The 20,931-nt window shown below is 52.1% G+C and overlaps 1 pseudogene across 1 annotated transcript; it reads left to right on the top strand.

The window, feature by feature from the left end:
- The first annotated feature begins 15,983 nt into the window (after positions 1-15,983).
- On the top strand, positions 15,984-18,177 carry LOC103653718 (exocyst complex component EXO70 pseudogene; annotated as a pseudogene). Its single transcript, NR_161177.1, has one exon. The product of NR_161177.1 is annotated as an exocyst complex component EXO70 pseudogene (transcript).
- Positions 18,178-20,931: the final 2,754 nt, after the last annotated feature.

Below are 20,931 nucleotides of genomic sequence, written 5' to 3' on the forward strand. Positions count from 1 at the left end.
TTAGTTGGCCTTCGCTTTCGCACAGATCACCTTTTTGACTTCGTTTTTTATTGTTCGGTTGTGTGGAACAACCTTCTTCTTCATATATTTAGCAAGCAACTGATCAAAAGTAGGGTCTACTCTGCTGAGTCGCTCAGACGTCTTGGAAGTGTTTTGCTTCCTAGTACCTATTTTGGAACGTTGTGGTAACAATCTGAAGTTGTTGTTGCTTCTAGTCATCTGCGAACCGTCCGACTTTCATAGCCAGACTGTTTGTGCTTGTCCCGGACGGTTCGGCCTTAGTACTCGAACCGTCCGTCTTACGCCGGACAGGCGACCGTGATCAGGTATCCGATCGTGCTTGCCCCCAGTACCTCCATTTTTTCTTTTGTCTGGAGCCTTCCGAGAAACCACTCTACGTGACATATTTGGCATGCGAGAATCACCAATGATGATATCTTTATATTTGCTTTTATCGATCGCACATGGTCAAACTAAGATTTTTTTGCTCGTCAGCTCTAATGTGGTGACAGGGACAGGTGGCCTATGAATCTTCACCTCCTTTTGAAATCTCAATCGAACTTCGTTTATAGCCGATTGTATTTGTCGACAAAATACAACATAATCATTGGTGTAATGAAGAAAGGAGTCATGCCATTTACAATATACACACCCTTTTAATTATTCAACCGGAGGAATTGTATGTGACAAGTTAATATTACCATGCCTAAGTAACTCATCAAATATTTTATCACACTTAGCAATATTAAATGTGAACTTAACTTTCCCCTTTTGTATCGAGTGCGGGTGAGAGCGAGCAGAAGATTTGGCCTTAGCAGGCCAAACAAACTCAGCGATGTGTAACCTTTTTGGCTCCTAGGGCTTAGGTGTCTGACTGTCTTTATGTCGGCCTTCTGTACTAGGCTGGTCACAGGTGGATTCCGGTGCTCCGTACGGTCCAACCTACATAGTTGGACGATCTTATAGCGAACCGGACAGTATGGTACTATTCCTGGACTGTCTGATCGCACCAGGCAATGCCTACGACCCTTGTGATGGGGCTCTATGTGACTCTGGACTGTCAAGTGTAGGGTGTTAGACAGTCTGACAGAGGGTCGGACGGTCCGACATCGTGTGCGGACGGTCTGGCCATGCTCAAAGTTGACCCACCGTTTAGTGAAGATGGCGGTGACGGTCGTCCTGTATATGAGTCCATCGACATACCAAAATATGGTTGGGGAAACCCATTTATTATCGATGTGTTTGGCTCAATTTTTTCGGTGCCTAATTTATCTGATAAAAAATTAGGCATGTGAGTTTTTCCTAATGCATGCGCCATCTTCTCTATATCCTCTATGATACTTTTAATCTGAATATCAAAAGAAATTTTAATAGATTGAATATCATCGGCTGGCCTGGCATCACATAGTGTGGGGAGCTGTTGCAGCACGACTAACATATAATCGACGTTTATTTCCCTCTCCTGAATGACCTTTTGGTGGCAATCTACCCTGAATTGCGAGAGGAACCACTTCTTCGTCACCTTGAGCACCTGATCTTGTTGTCGTTGGATCTACTTGTCCATCTTCTTTATGTCATCTTCTAATTTTTATGCTCAACGATCGACAAATTAGTCAGCCTTGTGTTGTTGTTTGGAGAAGCAGCGTTAAGATCTTTAGAATGGGCCATATAAGCCTGATTTTGTAGATCTGCAACCTTGTTCCCCAACGGAGTCACCAAAAAGTGTGTTGGCGCCGATGTGGGCAGCGCCAATCACTAGGGGTGTACCGTCTGGCGGTGCCCTCTACGGAGGCGTGGACGATCCACGACTCTTGTTTGGGCGGTCCACGACCAGGGCGCAGGAGCAGCGCCTTCCCTATGTCGCACCGGACGGTCCGCGCTCTGGGCCGGAATGTCTACGATGGCGCATGGTCGTCTTCCTCCTCGTAGGAACCTAGATCTCACTCTCTGGGGGAGAGACCTTAGGGCGCTCCGGGTCGACAGGTCACCTGGGGCGTCCCCAGACGACGTAGAGTCGCCTAAGAATTAAGAGATCAAATTGACAAAGAGATCTATTGAATTGACAACCAGATCTTGCCCCATGGGAGGGGTAAGATCATGTAATACCCAAATTGTGAATAGTGTGAAAAGAGTATATGCCATTATGTGATTTGCCATATGCATAAAAGAACATGGGAATACCCATAGTTAAAGTGAACCATTGACTAATAAAATACTTATGCATCATGTTGAATTTTTGGTGTTGTGCATTTAATATTAACAATATTACTAGGAAATCCTACATAATATAAAATAATTATGCAAATAAATTTCCTCCAATACTGGTAAGTTCAAATTATGTAATTAATTGAGAACAAATAATCCACAACAGCAGTTGAATTCAAAGTTAAAATTTCAAATCAAAAGGAGAAGAAAGAAAATAAAATATTAAAGAAAAAGAAAGGGAAAACCTCTTTGGGTCGAATCCCTGGCCTCGGCCTAGCTCCACTTAGCTTCCGAATACCTACCTCCCCGCCGGCCCATTCACCCACTCCACACACGCTTGGTTTCATGTCACTGTGAAGCGGGCCCACGCGTCAGTCGGTGTTCTCCAGGGATTGGAGTGCCGGCCTCGCTGCCGGTGGGCCCACTACCTGGGACCTTCCACGCTACTCGGATTGCCACCAGGGGTGGGCCCCATTTGTCAGGTCTATCCTCCCTCTCTTGCCGCTGAACTAGATGCCGTAACCACCGCTCCGAAGCCGACGGCGGGGGCAGCTAGATCTCGGCGCAGGTTCCTTTGACCCATAGATAAAACGGACCCAAACCCTCTCTCGCGTGCTTAATCCAATCACGCGAATACCCTCCCACATTGACAAGACCTAAAGCGGACGCTAGTTCACGAAGACTGCATCGTAGTGATAGTCGGTCGTAGCCGTCAGGATTTCACGGCGACTGCTCCTCGGTGGGTGTGGGAATTACCGGGAGCGGAGGGCGTGCATTGGCAGGAAGCGTGTTGCGGCCGGTGCAAGCTCGCCGGTGAGTAACCATCTCAGAATCACCTTTTCTTTCTCCATCTTATGGTGTGTGCACGGTCAGAGATGGGATGCGCGGTCAGTGATGGGGATTGGTAACCCCAGAGCGAGGTTTGGGAGCGGCCCGTGACCGGTGTGCCGCCGGGGGACGACGGTGGCGTGTGCTGGCTAGGCTTGGCCGGGCAGAACGTCGGTTGACTGGCAGGAGAGAGAGAGAGAGTGCCGGGTATGGCGCGACGACTTTGCCTAGGCGTCGTGAGGTTGATGACGCCAGGGTGTCCATGGATTATGAAATAGATGGCTGGGATTAGTTTTGGGGCTAGGAGCTGTGTGCAGCGTTGATCGCGCAACCCACGGTTGAGATTAGGCGTAAGGCATACCGCTTCGCTGCATCGACTGCGCACCGTCGATGTCCGATCTTGCGGTCGTGATGTAATTCGCGCACATTAAACCGGGACCCTTGGATTCGGATCTGATGGCCTCGGGTTCGTACCGGTTCGATTTAATAGAACTCTAATCTGGTGCATAGATGGCAGATCGTGCGGTCTACGTTAACTCGTACCCCTTCGGCTTTGCAGATTTATAATGCTCATCAGACGAAGTTCAAGAAGGATATACCTTCATCATTTAATATATGAATAAGAATGCATAAGAATGAAGACAATTATTGTATCTTGTTGACTCATTCATATTTGTATCCTATAAAACACGTATGAATATTAGCAGAATTCGTATTACATTGATACCTTCGGCTTGCTCGAAGGTGAGAACACGAGAGAATGATTACAAGTTAGCGTGAACAGTACGATGCTACTGTTCATCTATTTATAGGCACATGACACAGCCTAAGTGAAGCGTCCCGATCCTTTGGGACTCAAATGTGATACAATTACTAGTCCCAGGAGGCTAGTAAACACATTCCTTACTTCAAATAGTACAGAGTTTAGATAAAAATTATTACAATACCGGGGTACAAGCTCGAGAGAGCCAAATTAAGAAACGCAGTAGGAAAATATACTAGCCCAAGCCACAGGCAGAACTGGGTGCAGACACAGCCCTCTTAATCAAGCATAGCAGAAAAGAAGTCCTCGGCTGCTGAAAAACATAAATAAATCTGGGTGAATACACTAGGTATTCCGCAAGCCCACCCCGCTCCCGTAGAGAGAAAGAGACCTATGATATACATGCTCAATTTGGTGGAGTTGTGGTCACTCATCATTTTCTTAGAGAAAGGCAGTTACTTGAAGGTTTTTCCCATAGTCTTAAAAATAACCAAAAACTCAACCGCCACTGAGCTTCCCGCTCCCGTGGCCTCAGTTTCTTTCTTAACACTTATTTATTCACACATTCCCCTTTTGATGAAACTCATAGAAAAAGTTCTAATTGCCATACCATACCAGACTCGTCCATACCAGTGGACACGGACTATTCGAATAGGTTTCAACTCTGCGCAGAGGGGTACACTTTACCCACTAGCCCGGTTTCTGCGATCTCACCGTCACGAGACCTGAATCCCGGATCTCTTTCCTTACTCGTACGTCCTAACCTTAACGGTTATCCGGAAGGAGTCAGGCCACCACCATATCCAAACCGGACAAAACTTTCCCCCTCCTTATCCTCCCGGTGCTCCCCAGCCTTCTTAACCCTGGGGTTGGACCGCACGAGTTCGGATTGAGTGATTGCCCACACAGTCTCGAGTGGTTGTACGATAAAGGAGTACATGTAGTGAAAATGACAAGCCGGTCCTTATATGAGGGGACAATCCTTCTGCTCACGCCTAAACCAGATGAGCCAACACCTTAGGCCCTGCCCTAAACCAGGGAGTCCCTGATCATCCCACTCCCAGGGCGTGATGAGGGTGAGTACCTTTCATCGCAACACTTTTCAAAAAGAGACTTTATTTGGAGAAACACATTGCCCTTCTTCCCAATCCACATTTCGTATCCAGAATGTATATGTTAATGCGGGCCATCTCTCACTCACAATGCAATATTCCCCCATAGTTCCCGGCCTAGGCAGTGGTAGAGAGAATAGGTAATTTATGCATCAAGGGAAGGATGGACTTGCCTTCGTTGAAGCTCTCCTGTCACAGAAGATCTACTTCCGGAAGTTCGGGCTCCGACCCTTCTTCCGGAGCTACGGGATCCGGATCTGCGGTCCCCGCTTCTTCTAGGAAACAGGCAATAAAACAATACATTAATAGTGGTTTACCAATTATAGTGTGTCATTTTCTAACATCATTATTGTATGTAACCTTGGAAATCCTTTTTGATAATTTTTGGTGCATAAAATATTGAGAAAACTATTTAAATGGGAAAAAGGGTGGAAAAGGAAAAAGAAAAGAGAATTCTTCTTTCCTGGGCTGGGGACACGGTTTTTGGCCCACCCCGGGCGCGAGCGCGCACGCGGGAGCGCTTACGGCCCAGCGGCGGCCCAAGAGCGAGGGGGAGACAGCGCTGCGCGCGAGGGTGACGGCGTCGCTGCGGGCCCACTTGCCAGCGAGAGCGGGGGGGGGGGGGGGGGGAAACGACGTCGCGGCCAGACGGCGTGGCGAACCGGCCGAGCGAGGGAGAAGGGCCGGTCGCCGGTGAGCTTGACGACGGCTTGCCGCCGGTGGCCCGGTTCTCGGTCCAAGGGAGGGTGGTTTAGCACGGGCGGAGGCTGGCGATTCTAAGGGTAGGCTCAATTCGGCATGAGAGGGTTGGGAGGGGGCTGCCCACGGGGAGGGGGCGGAGTTCCGCGGCGGGGATCGCCGCCGGTGGGCTCTGGGTGGGGGACGGGGGCTGGAAAGTGGTGCTTCGGGTTCGTGGCCTCGTGAGGGAGCTGCTCGGTTCACTTAATTTCTCGCTGGACCAACAGAGAGGGAGAGGGAGGAGGGGGAAAGGACTCACCGGAGAGGAGGACGACGACGGCGCTTCGCGAATTGTGCTCGGGGGAGGGGAGGAGAGGGATGGCCGAGGCTGGTGCGAGGAAGAAGGAGCTCGGGGCGAGCCTTTTATAGGCGCGCGAGGGAAGGGGGGCGGTGGAGCTTTTTGGCTCCGGCGAGCTACACAGTGCCGCCCATAAATGCCGCACATCGCCGCCGAGGGGACACCACGGCGGGGCGGTACCGGCGAGGACGCTGGTCAAGGGGAGGGGAGGACAGAGCGGTGCCAAACTTCCCTGTGCGGCGAGAAGACGGAGGGGAGGACAGAGGCGATGGCCGGAGGTGACTGCGGTGAAGGTACGGCGGAAGGACGACGAAGCAGCTGACAAGCGGGGCCACTCTGCTAGAGGGAGCGAGCGCGCGAGAGAGAGGGCGGCTGACGGGTGGGGACGCTTTGCCAGTGAGAGGGAGGCGGGGTGTGGAGCGGGCTGGCGCGCGCGCGGAGGCAGGCCGGAGATGGACCGAGAGAGGAGGAGCGCGGGCGCGAGGGAAGGGGAGGCCGCGGGTTTGGGCCGGGAGTCGGCCCAGCAGGGGGAGGGGAGGGTTTTTCTCTTTTTCTTTTTTACTTTCTAATTCCTATTTCCCTTTTTGCATCTTTTTCTTTTGAACAATTTATTTTGTAGATAGTCTAGGTGTTAGAAAATAGAATCTAAGTGAGGTGCTTGTGATCAAACAAAGTGTATGCATATGATGAAAGAAAATCTAGGGGAGTTCTTGGAATTAGAGGATGAAAGGAGGGGAAAGGGTAGATTAGGGTTTCAAACCGGGGTTAGGATTTTTGGGATGCTACAAACCTACCCCACTTAAAGGAATCTCGCCCTCGAGATTCAGACGGGGCTCGAGAAAAGGTAAGGGTATTCATTCCTGAGAGAGTCCTCACTTTCCCAGGTGGCTTCCTCTTCTCCATCTCTGCTCCACTGAACCTTACAGAGTTTCACTTCTGAGTTGCGGGTCCTTCTGACTGCTGAGTCGAGAATCTTTACTGGCTTTTCCCGGTACTGGAGATCCTTTTGAATCTGAATTGCATCTGCCTCGATGCGGGTTTCTGGTACCTTTAGGCATTTGCGGAGTTCAGACACATGGAACACATTGTGAATATCTGACATGGATTCTGGTAGCTCAAGACGGTATGCCGCGGGCCCTATTCGGGAAATGACGGGGTAGGGACCGACGAAACGTGGTGCCAGTTTTCCTTTCATTTGGAACCTTTTGACACCACGCATCGGGGAGACCTTGAGATAAACGAAATCTCCTTCCTCAAATCTGAGTTCCCTTCGTCTATTGTCTGCGTAACTCTTCTGTCGACTCTGAGCTTCAAGTAGCCTCCTGCGGATTAAAGCGACTTTCTCTTCGGCCTCTTTAACAAAGTCGGGTCCTTCTAGCGTCCTTTCCCCCACATTGGACCACATTAGGGGAGTCTGGCATTTTCTTCCGTACAGTGCTTCGAATGGTGACATCTTGATGCTGGCCTGATGGCTGTTGTTGTACGAGAATTCGGCGTACGACAAATTGGACTCCCAATCTCTGTCGAAAGTTAACACGCAGGCTCTGAGTAAATCTTTGAGGACCTTGTTGACTCTTTCGGTTTGACCATCTGACTGGGGATGATAAGCGGTGCTGAAATCTAGCTTGGTGCCCATTGCTTGCTGAAGGCCCTTCCAAAATTTTGAAGTGAACTGCGTTCCTCGATCTGATACTATCTTCCGTGGAATGCCATGTAGCCTGACTATCTCTTTAAGGTATATTCGGTCAAGAGCGGCTCCTCCAAAAGTGGTCTTTACTGGAACGAAGTGGGCCACCTTGGTGAGACGATCGATTATTACCCATATGGAATCATTTCCTTTCTGTGATCTGGGCAGTCCGGTTACGAAATCCATGCCTATTTCTTCCCACTTCCATTCGGGTATTGGGAGGGGTTGAAGTAGGCCTGCAGGCTTCTGATGTTCGGCCTTTGTTCGCTGACAGGTGTCACATCGGGCCACATACTGTGCTATTTCCTTCTTCATCCCTTTCCACCAGTATCTGGCCTTGAGGTCTTGGTACATTTTGGTGGTCCCTGGGTGGATAGAGTAAGCTGAGTTGTGGGCTTCATTGAGCAAGGTTTCTCGTGCCTCTCCCACTGGCACACACAAGCAGTTCTTGAACCAGAGGACTCCTTGCTCGTCTGTCCTAAGGTCCGGAAGTTGTTCCTTGCGTGCTCTTCCCATAAGCCTGGCTGTCTCTGCGTCCAGGCGTTGAGCCTTGCATATGAGATCTTCTAGATTTGGCTTGACTTCCAGGCCACCGTTGTCTCCCAGACATGCATTCAGCTGAGCTGATTCTTTCTTCCAATCTTCCAGAAAGTTTGTTCCTTTAACCCCGAAAGGTTTTCGACTGAGGGCGTCTGCTACCACGTTGGCCTTTCCGGGGTGGTAGTGGATTTCGAGGTCATAATCCTTGATCAATTCGAGCCACCTTCTTTGACGGAGGTTGAGGTCCGGTTGCGTGAAGATGTACTTTAGACTCTTGTGATCAGTGAAGATGTGGCATTTGTTCCCGATCAGATAATGCCTCCATATTTTTAGGGCGTGCACTATGGCTGCCAATTCCAGATCGTGGGTAGGGTAGTTCTGTTCGTGCGGCTTGAGTAAGCGGGATGCATAAGCAATGACTTTCTCATTTTGCATTAAGACACACCCTAAGCCTTGCTTGGAAGCATCACAGAAGATGACAAAATCCTGGTGTATGTCTGGCAGAGTCAGAACTAGTGCGGTTGTAAGCTTCTCCTTGATGATTTGGAAACTTTCCTCACATTTGGGGGTCCACACAAACTTATTGTCCTTTTTGAGAAGTTCGGTCATGGGTTTTGCTATGCTGGAGAATCCCTTGATAAAGCGGCGGTAATACCCTGCCATTCCCAGAAAGCTTCGTACTTCACTGACGTTGGATGGTTGCTTCCAATTTGAAACAACTTCTACCTTGGATGGGTCCACTTCTATCCCTTCTGCAGTCAAGATATGCCCCAGGAAAGCTATCTTCTCTAACCAGAACTCACACTTGCTGAGTTTAGCATAAAGTTGATGTGCTCTGAGTCTTCCGAGGACGATTCGAAGGTGATGCTCATGGTCCTTGCGACTCTTGGAATATATGAGGATGTCGTCGATAAAGACCACGACAAACTTATCCAATTCTTCCATAAATACCTTATTCATGAGGTTCATGAAAAAGGCGGGTGCGTTCGTTAGCCCAAATGGCATCACTGTGAATTCATATTGCCCGTATCTAGTGACGAATGCAGTTTTCTGAATGTCTGCTTCCTTAATCCTTAGTTGGTGATACCCTGACCTGAGGTCTATCTTGGAGAAGTATTTGGCTCCCTGTAGTTGGTCGAAGAGGTCATCGATTCGAGGGAGAGGGTACTTATTCTTGATTGTAACTTCGTTCAAGGATCAATAATCAATACACATCCTCATACTTCCATCCTTTTTGGTAACGAAAAGAACGGGTGCTCCCCAGGGAGACGAACTGGGATGGATGTACCCTTTTTGCTGTAGTTCTAAAATCTAAAGTTTCAATTCTGCCAATTCAGTGGGGGCCATGCGGTATGGTCTCTTTGCGATGGGCGCAGTGCCGGGAATGAGATCTATATAGAACTCTACTCCTCTTTCTGGTGGCATCCCGGGCAACTCTTCCGGAAATACATCCTCAAACTCCTTGATTACAGACATGCTCTCTGTTGTTAGATTAAACATCATTGGATCGTTTGCGGGCGGTTGGGCTTGACAGGAAACTGCCTTTCCTTGGTGATCTGTGAGGAGAACAGTCTTGCTTGCGCAGCTGATGATACCCTTGTGCTTAGCTAGCCAGTCCATCCCTAGGATTACATCAATTCCTTGGGATGGCAAGATGGTTAAGTCTGCCAGGAACACTACCCCACTTAAGAGAATTCTGACTTGGGAGCACCTGAGTTTGCACAGGAGGTCTGATCCCGGGGTTCGGGTGACCAAAGGGATAGCCAGGGGTGTAGAGGGGATGCCATGCTTTTCCACAAACTTAGCGGCTATAAAAAATGGGATGCTCCCGAATCAAAAAGCACAGTAGCGGGAGTAAATTCAACAAGGAACTCACCGAGCACTACTCCCGGGGCTTGCTGAGCTTCTTGAGCGTCGACGTGGTTGACCCGGGCTCTGCCCTGATACTGAGTCCTGCTCTGCTGGCTGTTTGAAGGAAGTGCCTTGGAGGTAGGTGCCGATGGAACCTTGGGGCCATTCACCGAGTTGGAGTAGGTTGGTCCGGGTGCCTTCAACTGAGGGCAGTTGTTCTTGAAGTGACTGGGGTCTCCGTAGTGCCAACAGGCGTTTGCTGGTGGCTAGTTGCTTGCAACGGAGGGTGCCTGAAGGGAGCTCTGACTCTGTTGACTGTAGCGTGATGGAGTGGGTCCAGATGGTTTATTGAAGCTTGGTCCCCTGGGTGGAAGCCCAAAGGGTCGAGCTCTCTGGTGACGTTCTTGCTGTTGCGCTCGGAGGACTTGGAATTTCCTCTTGATGTGCCCTTTTTCTTCCTCTTTTGCCCTTTCCACTTGGATAGCTTTGTTGGAGAGGTGAGAGAAGCTGTGGAAGTCTTGGTTGGCGAGGATGGTCTTAAGCTCGGGTCTTAATCCTTTCAGAAAACGGGCCATTTTTCTGGCCTCGGTGCTGACATCCTCAGGCGCGTAGCGGGCCAGCTCTATGAACTTGTGCACATACTCACTGACTGACCTTCCGCCTTGAGTTAACTCCCGGAATTCATCCTCCTTGAGTTGAACTATCCCCTGGGGTACGTGGTGTTCACGGAAAGCTGCTTCGAATTCTGCCCAGGTAGCATCTCTGACGGCTTCACTGAAAGTGTCCCACCATGCTAAAGCCATTCCTGAAAGCTGATGAGCTGCCAGTTGAACACGCTGATTCTCGAGACAAGTGATGGCTTCCAACTTCCTCTTGATCGTGCGAAGCCAGTCATCTGCATCGAGGGGATTGCTGGACCCCGCGAACGTGGGAGGCTTGAGTCTCAAAAATTCTCCCATCCTGTCCTGTGGCCTTCCACCGCCTGGGCGCTGGTTTTCCAGACTTCGAGTGAGGACTTCAATGAGTCGGGTTTGATTGGCTAGAACTTGGGCTAGGTCTAGTGGTAGTTCCGGAGGTGCGGGGAGGTGGGTCTCACCCTCTTCTCCGCCAGCCTCTCCTTCAGCTCCTAGAGGAAGTCTTGCTCCAATCCCGGAGGCGGTAGGCGTGGTTCTATCCGAAGCCATCTGCCATGGGAAGAGAGTCACTATTATGCACATGCCATTTTTTTAACTAGTTATTTTATTCATTACATCAAGCCATTACATAACACAACACCCTGCTACCACAAGCTCATCACACACGAGTGCTATCTAGGGTACTCCCGAACTCCTTCTCTAAGGTGTCCCCAAATTCCTTGAGAAGGTCATCAAGGTTGGCCAGGGACATCTCTTTGGTGTCGGACGGGTTCCTTGGAGGGTTTTCTTCCTTCTGCTCAGTCTGACATCCTTGACTTTTGGTCTTCTTGCGGATTTTCCTTGCGGGGGCGAGCTCCTTCAGTTTCTTGTCATAGTCCAATTTTAGGGTGCGGTAGGCTTCCCGGGTATTGGTCTCTTCGCCTTCAGCCATTGAGAGGCTCTCTCGAAGGGACGCTTTTTCTTCTGAAAGTTCCCTGACCTTTTGCTCCAGGCTTTCCACCCAGGAGGTTAGGGAGGTGCAGTGGAGGGCGAGGTCATCATATTGGTTGTCAAGGGTGTGAAGGTATCCGGCCATGTAAACAATGGTGGGATCATTCTCAATAGGATCTCCTCCTGATAGGGCCTGAAGTCTTTTCCTCCAGGTGGGGGTATTCTTGTTGCTGGGTGGAAAGTAGCGAAGGGGGGTTTCAAAGATCACTTTGTTGTAGTTCTGACACAGTTGTCGGAGGGCTTTTCGGGCAACACTTTGGCAAGTATCGGGGAAACGGTATCCGGTAACAGTGACTTGGAAGGAAGGATGGTTTGGATAGTTTCGGCTTTCTCCCATGTAGACTGCCATAGAGCATTTCTCTATTCCGCCTTCGATATGCTCCGTCCAGACGTATTCCAGCTTTTTGCGGATTCCCATGCGAAGCGCACAACTTCGCAAGAGATGCGGGAACCCTTCCACCTCTGAGCAGTAGGATGTCCTAATGGCCAGAGAGTCTTCCATCTGGAATAGGAAAAGAAGGGTCTTGTTAAAATCGGGGAAGAGAAGAGAAAAATTTTCTTGGGGTAAGAGGTATTTTCTTTTTAGGGCAAGTTTTTAAGGTCAGGGCTGCGTCCTACGGCCAGTCCTATGGCTCTGATACCACCTGAAGCGTCCCGATCCTTTGGGACTCAAATGTGATACAATTACTAGTCCCAGGAGGCTAGTAAACACATTCCTTACTTCAAATAGTACGGAGTTTAGATAAAAATTATTACAATACCGGGGTACAAGCTCGAGAGAGCCAAATTAAGAAACGCAGTAGGAAAATATACTAGCCCAAGCCACAGGCAGAACTGGGTGCAGACACAGCCCTCTTAATCAAGCATAGCAGAAAAGAAGTCCTCGGCTGCTGAAAAACATAAATAAATCTATGTGAATACACTAGGTATTCCGCAAGCCCACCCCGCTCCCGTAGAGAGAAAGAGACCTATGATATACATGCTCAATTTGGTGGAGTTGTGGTCACTCATCATTTTCTTAGAGAAAGGCAGTTACTTGAAGGTTTTTCCCATAGTCTTAAAAATAACCAAAAACTCAACCGCCACTGAGCTTCCCGCTCCCGTGGCCTCAGTTTCTTTCTTAACACCTATTTATTCACACATTCCCCTTTTCATGAAACTCATAGAAAAAGTTCTAATTGCCATACCATACCAGACTCGTCCATACCAGTGGACACGGACTATTCGAATAGGTTTCAACTCTGCGCAGAGGGGTACACTTTACCCACTAGCCCGGTTTCTGCGATCTCACCGTCGTGAGACCCGAATGCCGGATCTCTTTCCTTACTCGTACGTCCTAACCTTAACGGTTATCCGGAAGGAGTCAAGCCACCACCATGTCCAAACCGGACAAAACTTTCCCCCTCCTTATCCTCCCGGTGCTCCCCAGCCTTCTTAACCCTGGGGTTGGACCGCACGAGTTCGGATTGAGTGACTGCCCACACAGTCTCGAGTGGTTGTACGATAAAGGAGTACAGGTAGTGAAAATGACAAGCCGGTCCTTATATGAGGGGACAATCCTTCTGCTCACGCCTAAACCAGCTGAGCCAACACCTTAGGCCCTCCCCTAAACCAGGGAGTCCCTGATCATCCCACTCCCAGGGTGATGAGGGTGAGTACCCTTCATCGCAACACTTTTCAAAAGGAGACTTTATTTGGAGAAACACATTGCCCTTCTTCCCAATCCACATTTCGTATCCAGAATGTATATGTTAATGCGGGCCATCTCTCACTCACAATGCAATATTCCCCCATAGTTCCCGGCCTAGGAAGTGGTAGAGAGAATAGGTAATTTATGCATCAAGGGAAGGATGGACTTGCCTTCGTTGAAGCTCTCCTGGCATAGAAGATCTACTTCCGAAAGTTCGGGCTCCGGCCCTTCTTCCGGAGCTACGGGATCCGGATCTGCGGTCCCCGCTTCTTCTAGGAAACAGGCAATAAAACAATACATCAATAGTGGTTTACCAATTATAGTGTGTCATTTTCTAACATCATTATTGTATGTAACCTTGGAAATCCTTTTTGATAATTTTTGGTGCATAAAATATTGAGAAAACTATTTAAATGGGAAAAAGGGTGGAAAAGGAAAAAGAAAGAGAATTCTTCTTTCCTGGGCTGGGGACACGGTTTTTGGCCCACCCCGGACGCGAGCGCGCGCGCGGGAGCGCTTACGGCCCAGCGGCGGCCCAAGAGCGAGGGGGAGACGGCGCTGCGCGTGAGGGTGACGGCGTCGCTGCGGGCCCACTTGCCAGCGAGAGCGGGGGGGGGGGGGGGGAAACGGCGTCGCGGGCAGACGGCGTGGCGAACCGACCGAGCGAGGGAGAAGGGCCGGTCGCCGGTGAGCTTGATGGCGGCTTGCCGCCGGTGGCCCGGTTCTCGGTCCAAGGGAGGGTGGTTTAGCACGGGCGGAGGCTGGCGATTCTAAGGGTAGGCTCAATTCGGCCGGAGAGGGTTGGGAGGGGGCTGCCCACGGGGAGGGGGCAGAGTTCCACGGCGGGGATCGCCGCCGGTGGGCTCTGGGTGGGGGACGGGGGCTGGAAAGTGGTGCTTCGGGTTCGTGGGCTCGTGAGGGAGCTGCTCGGCTCACTTAATTTCTCGCTGGACCAACGGACAGGGAGAGGGAGGAGGGGGAAAGGACTCACCGGAGAGGAGGACGACGACGGCGCTTCGCGAATTGTGCTCGGGGGAGGGGAGGAGAGGGATGGCCGAGGCTGGTGCGAGGAAGAAGGAGCTCGGGGCGAGCCTTTTATAGGCGCGCGAGGGAAGGGGGGGCGGTGGAGCTTTTTGGCTCCGGCGAGCTACACAGTGCCGCCCATAAATGCCGCACAGCGCCGCCGAGGGGACACCACGGCGGGGCGGTACCGGCGAGGACGCTGGTCAAGGGGAGGGGAGGACGGAGCGGTGCCAAACTTCCCTGTGCGGCGAGAAGACGGAGGGGAGGACGGAGGCGATGGCCGAAGGTGACTGCGGTGAAGGGACGGCGGAAGGACGACGAAGCAGCTGACAAGCGGGGCCACTCTGCCAGAGGGAGCGAGCGCGCGAGAGAGAGGGCGGCTGACGGGTGGGGACGCTTTGCCAGTGAGAGGGAGGCGGGGTGCGGAGCGGGCTGGCGCGCGCGCGCGGAGGTAGGCCGGAGATGTGCCGAGAGAGGAGGAGCGCGGGCGCGAGGGAAGGGGAGGCCGTGGGTTTGGGCCGGGAGTCGGCCCAGCAGGGGGAGGGGAGGGTTTTTCTCTTTTTCTTTTTACTTTCTAATTCCTATTTCCCTTTTTGCATCTTTTTCTTTTGAACAATTTATTTTGTAGATAGTCTAGGTGTTAGAAAATAGAATCTAAGTGAGGTGCTTGTGATCAAACAAAGTGTATGCATATGATGGAAGAAAATCTAGGGGAGTTCTTGGAATTAGAGGATGAAAGGAGGGGAAAGGGTAGATTAGGGTTTCAAACCTGGGTTAGGATTTTTGGGATGCTACACTAAGTAAAAGTACATTTATGCCCCTGACATTCATCTATAAACACAACACGAATCATTATGGACTGAGTAGTCTTTGTCCCTTTTTGTCCATCATCATACTTGGTCTTCGTCATCACATCAAGGTGAAGCTCTTCGGCTATAGCTTCATCATCCATTCTTATCACCTTCGGGCTACATTTTCATCCTGTCATGAGAGAAGACCTTTATCCCAAAGACGAAGCCCCCCTTGTAATAATCCATGTCATACTAAAAACATATGGTCAGTCACGTTTTTGAGGACCTTCGGATGAAGAAGGCCCCCAACAGTAGCCCCTCGTAGTATTGATTTGTTTCTTTGTAACAAATTTAGACTGCGACATGAACGAAGGCCTTTAGCTGAAGGTCCAAAAAACACCTTCCCTTTGCTAGAATAGCGTATCACACTGAATTGTGGGACCCATCGAACTATGGGGTTCTGAGTATATATATAGAAGCCTGTGTCATGAGCATTTTTCGTGCTATTTAGCTGGTTGCGCTGTGTTTGCCATTTTGAGTTTCTTTGCTTTCTTGATCTTGATTGACTTTTGAGCTTCGGCATCTGCGCAACCATCGTCTAAATGGCTGAGGAGAACAAGGTCACTGACTGGTTTTTACGATGCTATGGAGAAGACTAATCTTTACTACTATTAAGGCTGTAAGGGGTAGGCTGCCTCCCCTGGTTCTGCCTTCGGTGAATCTGCATTGTCCGCTCGCTTCCGTAAATCTACACCGTCCGCCCGCCCACGCCCACGTTCGTCCGCCCGCCCACGCCCACGTTCGTCCCCCCACCCCGCGTGAGCTTCGGATCGAGGAAGAGGAGGCGGTGGAGGCGAGGAGTCAACTAAACTTGCCATCCATGGACGGATCGGCCGCGGAGCTGGAGGCGGCGAAGCGGGTGGTGATGCAGTGGGACTCGTCCTTGGCGTGCGGTGGCGCGGACGAGCCGATGTTGTTCGACGGCGGCGGAAACCGTGCCAAGGCCGACCGGTTCCTCCGTGCCGTCGACGACCTGCACCGGCTCGCGCCGCCATCGCCCGCAGCCGTGGGCAGCCTGCGCCGCCTCTCGTCGTCTTCGACGGCGAGGAGCGGTGCCATGCTGGTCGCTATGACACAGCTCGAGGACGAGTTCCGCCACGTGCTGTCATCGCGCGCCGTCGACCACGAGATCGAGGCGCTCACGTACCTTAGCTTGCTCTCCATCAACGCCGACCGCTCCAACTCGGCCTCCTCCGCCGACCTCCCCGCCGCCGACGAGGACGACTCTGTGTTCTCCTCCATTGGCCACCGTAGCACCGCCTACCGCTCGCTCCGGAGCATCCGCGAGATCGACCTGCTGCCCGACGACGTCATCGCGGACCTCCGCGCCATCGCGTCCTGCATGGCCGCCGCCGGGCACGACCGCGAGTGCGCGCAGGTGTACTCGTCCGTCCGCAAGCCCGCTGTCGACGCCTCCCTGCGCCGGCTCGGCGTCGAGCGCCTCAGCATCGGTGACGTCCAGCGCCTCGAGTGGGACGCGCTTGAGGCCAAGATCCGCCGGTGGATCCGCGCCGCCGTCCGCGGCGTCTTCGCCAGTGAGCGTCGCCTCTGCTTCCACATCTTCCACGACCTTCCCATCTCCGCCGCCTCGGTGCCCGCCACGCACGACACCCCCTTCGCTGAGGCCGTCAAGGGCGCCGCGCTGCAGCTCTTCGGCTTCGCCGAGGCCATCAACATCGGTCACCGCTCCCCCAAGTATCTCTTCAAGATCATAGACCTCCACGATGTACTCTCGGACCTCCTACCGACGTCTCCGACATCTTCGCCGCCTCTAAGGTCGCGGAGTGCATATACGTGCAGGCCGCTGAGATCCAGACGCGCCTCGCCGATGCCGTGAGAGGGATATTCTCAGAGTTCGAGAACACCGTGCTCCGCGACCCACCCAAGACCGCGGTGCCTGGCGGTACCGTCCACCCGCTCACTCGGTATGTGATGAACTATAGCAGCCTCATTTGCGACTACAAGGCCACGCTCTCCGAGCTGATCGTATCGCGTCCATCAGCTAGCGCTCGTCTTGCTGCCGAGGGCAATGAGCTCGCGTCGTCCTTAGCTGACCTCGAGCTCCCCGAGCTTGAGAACCAGTTACCACTTGCCTCTCACATTGTCTGGATCATTGTTATTCTTGAACACAACCTGGAGGGCAAGGCAGCACTCTACAAGGATCCAGCTCTCTCGCATCTGTTCATGATGAACAATGTGCACTACATCGTTCACAAGGTGAAAGATTCGTCAGATCTCTGGGGCATGATAGCTGATGATTACCTGAAACGACTTACTGGCAAGTTCACAATGGCGGCCACAAACTACCAGCACGCCTCGTGGTTGAAGATCCTGAATTGTTTGCGTGATGAGGGGCTCCATGTAAGTGGTGGCTTTTTGTCAGGGATATCCAAGTCGGCACTGCGAGAGCGGTTCAAGTCCTTCAACGCTACATTTGAGGACATGCATAGGGTGGTGCGTGCCAGACAACAAGTTGAGGGAGGAGCTTAGGATCTCGATTGCTGAGAAGCTGCTGCCAGCATACCGGTCATTCCTTGACAGGTTTCGGCATCATATAGAAAATGGGAAGCATCCAGAGCTGTACATTAAGTACTCTATTGAGGACCTTGAGATAGCTGTGGGTGATTTCTTTGAGGGCGTTCCTCCTTCTCCGCATCACAGGAGGAGATCACATGGGTGAAGAACCTGTACATCAGGTATTCAACTAGCTGTTGTTGCTATTTATTCTTTTATTCTTCACGAGGAAGCTGGTGCTAGTATTTGGGCTCGATTTCTTCTATCCTGATAGATGTGAGTATAAATTTGGTGATCTTCAATCAAAGATGGCAAATATGAATACATTTTGGGGGTCTTTCTAAAGCTGTCAATCGGCACTGTCGGGGACCATAATTAGGGGTACCCTCAAGACTCCTAAATCTCAGCTGGTAACCCCCATCAGCACAAAGCTGCAAAGGCCTGATGGGTGCGACTAAGTCAAGGATCGGTCCATTCGAGGGACGCGATCACGCCTCGCCCGAGCCCAGCCTCAGGCAAGGGCAGCCGACCCCGGAGGATTTACGTCTCGCCCGAGGACCCCCTCCAGCAACGGACACACCTTCGGCTCGCCCGAGGCCCAGTCTTCACCAAGAAGCAACATTCGCCAAATCGCCATGCCAACCGACCGAATCGTAGGGGCATTTAATGCAAAGGTGGCCTGACACCTTTATCCTGACACGCGCCCTCCAGTCGATAGAGCCGAAGTGACCGTAGTCACTTCGCCGCTCCACTGACCGGCCTGTCAAGAGGACAGTGTCGACTGCGCCGCTCCGACTGCTGTGCCACTCGACAGAGTGAGGCTGACAGCAGCCAATTCCGGCCTCAGGCGCCATAGGAAACTCCGCTTCGCCCGACCCCAGGGCTCGGACTCGGGCTCAGCCCCGGAAGACAACGAACTCCGCTTCGCCCGACCCCAGGGCTCGGACTCGGGCTCAGCCCCGGAAGACGACGAACTCCGCTTCGCCCGACCCCAGGGCTCGGACTCGGGTTCAGCCCCGGAAGACGACGAACTCCGCTTCGCCCGACCCCAGGGCTCGGACTCGGGCTCAGCCCCAGAAGACGACGAACTCCGCTTCGCCCGACCCCAGGGCTCGGACTTGGGCTCAGCCCCGGAAGACGACGAACTCCGCTTCGCCCGACCCCAGGGCTCGGACTCGGGCTCAGCCCCAGAAGACGATGAACTCCGCTTCGCCCGACCCCAGGGCTCGGACTCAGCCCTGGCCTCAGCCGACGGTCTCCGCCTCGTCCGACCCAGGGGCTCGGACTCGACCTCGGCCTTGGAAGATAGACTCGACCTCGACCTCGGAGGAGCCTCCACCTCGCCCAACCCAGGGCTCGGACCGACCACGTCACAGGAGGCGCCATCATTACCCTACCCCAAGCTGACTCAGGCTACGGGGAACAAGACCGGTGTCCCATCTGGCTTGCTCCGCTAAACAAGTAATGATGGCGCCCCGCACGCTCTATGACGACGGCGGCTCTTAGCCCCCTTACAGAAGCAAGAGGACGTCAGCAAGGACTCGACAGCCCCGACAGTTGTCCTTCCGCCAGGCTCCAGCGCTCCTCCGACGGCCACGACACCACACGAACCGGGTGCCAAAACCTCTCCGGCTGCCACGATGGCATGTACTTAGGGCACTAGCTCTCCTCCTCTAGACACGTTAGCACACTGCTACACCCCCCATTGTACACCTGGATCCTTTCCTTACGCCTATAAAAGGAAGGTCCAGGGCCCTCTTACAGAGGGTTGGCCGCGCGGAGAAGGACGGGACGGCGCTCGCGTGAGGCCACTCGCTCCCTCCCGCGTGGACGCTTGTAACCCCCTACTGCAAGCGCACCCGACCTGGGCGCGGGACAAACACGAAGGCCGCGGGTTTCACCTCTCACGCCTGTCTCCCTCCGGCTTCTCTTCCCCCCTTCGCGCTCCTTCTCGCACCGACCCATCTGGGCTGGGGCACGCGACGACAATTTACTCGTCGGTCCAGGGACCCCCCGGGTTCGAAACGCCGACAGGCACAGTGGTTCCTACTCCGTAAGAAAAGTTGTTCATTTGGCTTCAATCAAAGATGTTATATAGATCTTGCAAGTAGCATGTCCATATAGGAAATTTTTTCAGTAACGTGGATAGTTGGAACAACCCATGGCATTTCTGCCCCTGTTTTGCACCAGCCTTTTGTTATTCTTTTCAATGTTAACAAGTATCCAAAGGGTCTATGCTTTGTGAGTTAGATGTAAAAAGATTTATATAACTCTCATGTACCACATGATTTTGTAATCTGATAATATCATGCTTTTACAAATTTAAAAAAAAGCTTCAAGTCTTCTCCATGGCACAGTTCTATCCAGGTGTCAAAACTAATATAAAGATAACTACCAAAGTGGCATTGTTGATCCCTCCATAAGATTTACACTGTTACTATTTTAGTATATGATCAGTAAGTTAGAAAATGGATGCTATTTGGCAGCAATGTTTTGGTTTTTTATTATGTGATTATTTTCCTTGTACGCACCGCTTTGGGATGCTGTCCTTTTGAAAGGCCTCTTTTTACTAGAGTTGAGTTTGTGGTCCCTGACGCTGATTAGTTGATAGTACAAAAAATGTACTGAGAAAAATCTACAAAAGAGAGGTCTTCTATGTCCAAATAATTTTCTTTTGTCCCTTGTTTTCTTTTGGGGTGGATCATGGATGTCAAAGCTGTGCTTATTTAATAGGAAAACAGATTGAGCTATTCAGGACATAAAAATGAAGAATAACAAGTCTGAAATGTCATGCTTGCCACTGTTCATGTTTCAAAAACATATGTATTTCTTCACAAAATCTTTACTACTATTAAGGTTGTAAGGGGTAGGCTGCCTCCCCTGGTTCTGCCTTCGGTGAATCTGCACCGTTCGCTCGCTTCCATAAATCTACACCGTCCGCCCGCCCACGCCCACGTTCGTCCCCCCGCCTCCCCCTCCCCCACCCCGCGTCAGCCGCCGCCGCCCCGCCTCCCCCCTCCACGGGTCGAGATCGATCCTCCACCCAAATCAAATCCCCAAACTTTGGGCCACTGCTCCGCTCCTCCTCCTTGCCGCCGTGCGGTTGAGCGCCGACGAGCAAGCCCGACGCACCCTATGGCTATGGAGGTCCGTCGCACGGGAGCGCCCCACGGCGCCAGCAGGCGACCGGCGGCGAGGGGCAGCGG

The sequence above is a fragment of the Zea mays genome, chromosome 4 (genome assembly GCF_902167145.1).
Source record: "Zea mays cultivar B73 chromosome 4, Zm-B73-REFERENCE-NAM-5.0, whole genome shotgun sequence".
NCBI lineage: Eukaryota > Viridiplantae > Streptophyta > Magnoliopsida > Poales > Poaceae > Zea > Zea mays.